This window comes from Peromyscus eremicus, unplaced genomic scaffold (genome assembly GCF_949786415.1).
Source record: "Peromyscus eremicus unplaced genomic scaffold, PerEre_H2_v1 PerEre#2#unplaced_106, whole genome shotgun sequence".
NCBI lineage: Eukaryota > Metazoa > Chordata > Mammalia > Rodentia > Cricetidae > Peromyscus > Peromyscus eremicus.
In genome coordinates, this window is record NW_026734345.1 from 102662 (window position 1) to 106331 (window position 3670).

The 3670-nt window shown below is 38.9% G+C and overlaps 1 long non-coding RNA gene across 1 annotated transcript; it reads right to left on the reverse strand.

Moving 5' to 3' along the window:
- Positions 1-431: 431 nt before the first annotated feature.
- On the reverse strand, positions 432-1445 carry LOC131901533 (uncharacterized). Its single transcript, XR_009376767.1, has 2 exons — positions 1137-1445; positions 432-574 (listed from the first exon to the last, which is right to left on the reverse strand). It is a non-coding gene; the product is annotated as an uncharacterized LOC131901533 (long non-coding RNA).
- Positions 1446-3670: the final 2225 nt, after the last annotated feature.

Below are 3670 nucleotides of genomic sequence, written 5' to 3' on the forward strand. Positions count from 1 at the left end.
GGAGTTTCCTGTCTTAGGACACCACTGTCTACCTCACAATGGCACCTGTGAAAAGGAAGGCTACCTATGAGAGAACAAAGTAAAGAATTCTGTCTTTCACTTGGCTTTCAGCCATGTAAATGGAGGCTAATTGGAAGAAAAATTAAAAATCTCACACGTTGCTACTATGAATACAGTGACTATTGAAAATCAAAATGTATTTTGCATCAGATCTTGGAACAAGATTGGGAGAAAAGGATGGAAGATCACAGCATTGCTCTGCCCATTCACACACCTATCATGCATTATATATCATGACATTTATATGAAAAATCCAAATACACTTACAACACATCCAGGGCAAACTTGAAATAGCCTTTTAAATACATCTGCACTTCACTGCTCTGTGCTGCAAGAAGGTAAAAGACACAACCTGACACCACCGCTCCATGCTTGTCTTCATTCTGCTTCATTCTCCAAAAGCACTTGGGGTGAGTGAGGTTGGACATGAGGAGGGGGATGTTCAGGAGCCAGAGGAAGAAATGCAGAGTGAGCATCAGGTCCTGCTTCCAAATCTCTAAGCCAGTAGTGTGGTCTGTGGATGCAGAACAGTTTATCAAATGGATAACCATGTATACACATCTGCTTTTATGTCTGCTGCCTACTGGAGAGATCACTTATGTGGCTGAGATGCCTTGCTCTCCAGGTAGCTCCACTACCCTGGAGAAATGTCAAGCACTCTCTGACCTAGGGCTCTGCAGGTGAGGTCCACAGCAGATGTACAAAAACATGGGTTGGAAAACAACTTGAGGACATCTCAGCCTTAGGTCCTATAACATCAGCTCATATCACTGGGTATTGAGGTCCATGGGAGAAAGCAATGTTGGGCAGATTGGTCCCAGGACAGCGTCAATGAGTTATTTGTTTCAACACCTTTAGAAATGATCTCAGCAGAATGTATCAGAAGATGGATGGTTAGATGTGAATGTAAAGAATTGAAACGACCCATGACAATCAGAGTTTATGTGGACACACTGTGTGTTCTATTCCCAAGTGCAAATAAGAGAGACTCAGTCTCATGTGTATGGTATCCACCATTCATAGATCATGAGCAGTATGGACCATGCTACATCAGTCACAGAGACAAAATAACCAACCAGTATCCCTGCTCTCCGTTGTGTGAAGCTCCAATAATCAGGTCAAATCCACAAATTTCTTGCCTTATACTGTGTCCAGAAATGCCCAGGCCATCATTCTCCATGAGAAACTAAGTTGAGTATTTGGATATAAAACATGATCTCCTTCTCTGAATTCAGTTCCTTCTGGTGACCTATTTCTTCAACTTTATCCTTCATTATCTATTTGCTCATGCTTATCTCAAATCTGAGTAGTGACTCCAAAGCAGCACTGTGTCCAGTAGCTTAGAACACATTAGTAACTGGGAATAAAGCCTGTGTTCAATGTGCAAGTAGTTCTTATTCCATTGTCATGCTCATAGAATTGTGGCTGCATTCTAGAATATGTATTGCCAGTGGGAGAACTCATTGATGAGTGTGGGCTGAGGAAACACCTTTAGATGATATGGACTATAAAGCAAACAGCACAAAAGCAGGGCAATTACATGGTGTGAGGATGGTAGATGTTATTTATTACTGGAGATGAGGTACACAGGGCTGCTATTCTCTGGATCTTGTGGAATATTTAAAAATCAACATTTAACACATGCATGGCCCCCTGGTTCTGTGATGATCTGCCTAAGACTGTGTAAGATGTGGATATAGACAGATGTGATGGGAGTAGATGTTCATATGAAAATGAGAAAATTCATGTTTCAAAACTGAATCTGTGTTGATCACAGCATTCAGGATTAATGCTTTCTTTCTACTAATTATTGTTAGTTTTTAAATTAGTGCATAACATAATGGGATTTAGTGTGGCATTTTCATAGGTGTATACAAGTGTACTTTACTGGTGGTTGCTCCTTTATTACCCACATTTGTCATTCATTTCACTATTGATTTTTTTACTCAGCACAAGTAGCTGTGTTCTGAGTTCATGTCATATGTATATATGTGTTTCATATGAGAGAATATGTGGTAAATTTGCACAATGGAGTGTTACTCTGCTATTTAAAAAATGACATCATCAACTGGGCAATGGTGGTGCATGATTTTAATCCCAGGACTCAAGAGGAAGAGGTAGAGGGATCTCTGTGAGTTCATGACAGCTAAGTCAACAGAGAAAGTTCCAGTTCAACCAGAGATACACAAAAAGACCCTGTCTCAAAAAACAAGACAAAAAACATGGCATCATTAAATTTACAAGCAAATGGATAGAACTAGAAAAAGAAACATCTTGACTGAGATAACCTAGGCCCAATATGGTAAATATGGTATGTGTTCACTTATGTGTGGGTATTAGCCATTAAATAAATGATAACCTACTTATAATCCATAGACGCAGAGAGCTTAGGTATAGAAAAAATCTCTGGGAAAATGCATGAATCTTTCAGGGGGAGAAATAGAATAGAATTTATGGGTGGAATGAGGGTGGGGGACAGGAATGGGGTGTCAGGTCAGCAGTGTGAAGAGAAATGGGCTTGAGGAATGGAATCCGGAGAGATAGCTGAAATTGAGGAGCAGTTGATGGATGGTTTAGAAACCTAGTGCACTGAAGACTTCCTAAAATATATGAAGGGGATCCTCATGAGATCTCCTGATAATAGGGGAGACTGAGTCCCTACTGGGTTGGCTATATCTTGTTACTAAACAATGTAACAATAATCTTTTTTAATATTTACTTTATTGGGGGTGTGACATTGAATTTGCAATATCCTCTAGGTATGCTGAAAGTCATACAGACCTGCTCAGCTCATCATTCACTCTTTAGTTAAAAATTTTGGACTATCGAACTATTATAGTTTCATCCAGTGGAAATAACAAATTTATTTTTTCCCTTCACAATCAAATTTTCTTTTCATTGCCTGATTAAACTAGAGTGTTGGGTAAAAGTGGAGATAATGGGAACTCAGGTTCTTTTCCCAATTACCCCAAGTTGTTTTTGTTGTTACCATTTGATCATTTAGCATGACAATTTTTCTGGTAGGTTTTTTATGAAAGACTAAGAAATCACACTCTTAATATTGTATGAATTTTAATTTTTATTATTTTTTATTTTGTGTGTATATGTGTGTGTGTGCATGCAAGCACACATTTGTATGTAAATACAGACACTTAAAGTGAGGGTGTGGAAGTCAGAGGGTAGTTCTCAGAATCTATTCTCTCCTGTCACTGTGGCATCCTGGGGTTGGTCTCAGAGCTTCAGGTCTATCTGTGTCTCTTGCCACCAAGACATCTTGCTGGCTTTGGAATAAGTTTTTAGTACATCTGCTGTTGTTACTAAGAATTGAAGTTGATCAGATAAGATGGCAGTTTAGAAGCCATGCTAGAACTAGCAAATGATTCTAGTTGGGGAAACAAAGGGACCAGGAATATTTCATCACTCCATCAGCTGCTTCTCCAGTCCCTAGGATATAATTACTCAATATCCCAGTATCCATGGTTTCAGTGCTCATTTCCAACAAGAGTCTGAAAATATTTAATGGAAAAATCCCAGATGTAAGTCATTCGTGAGTTCCAAGTTATTGTCATTTTAAGTAACATGATAAAATACTGTGTCTTTTCATTCTTTC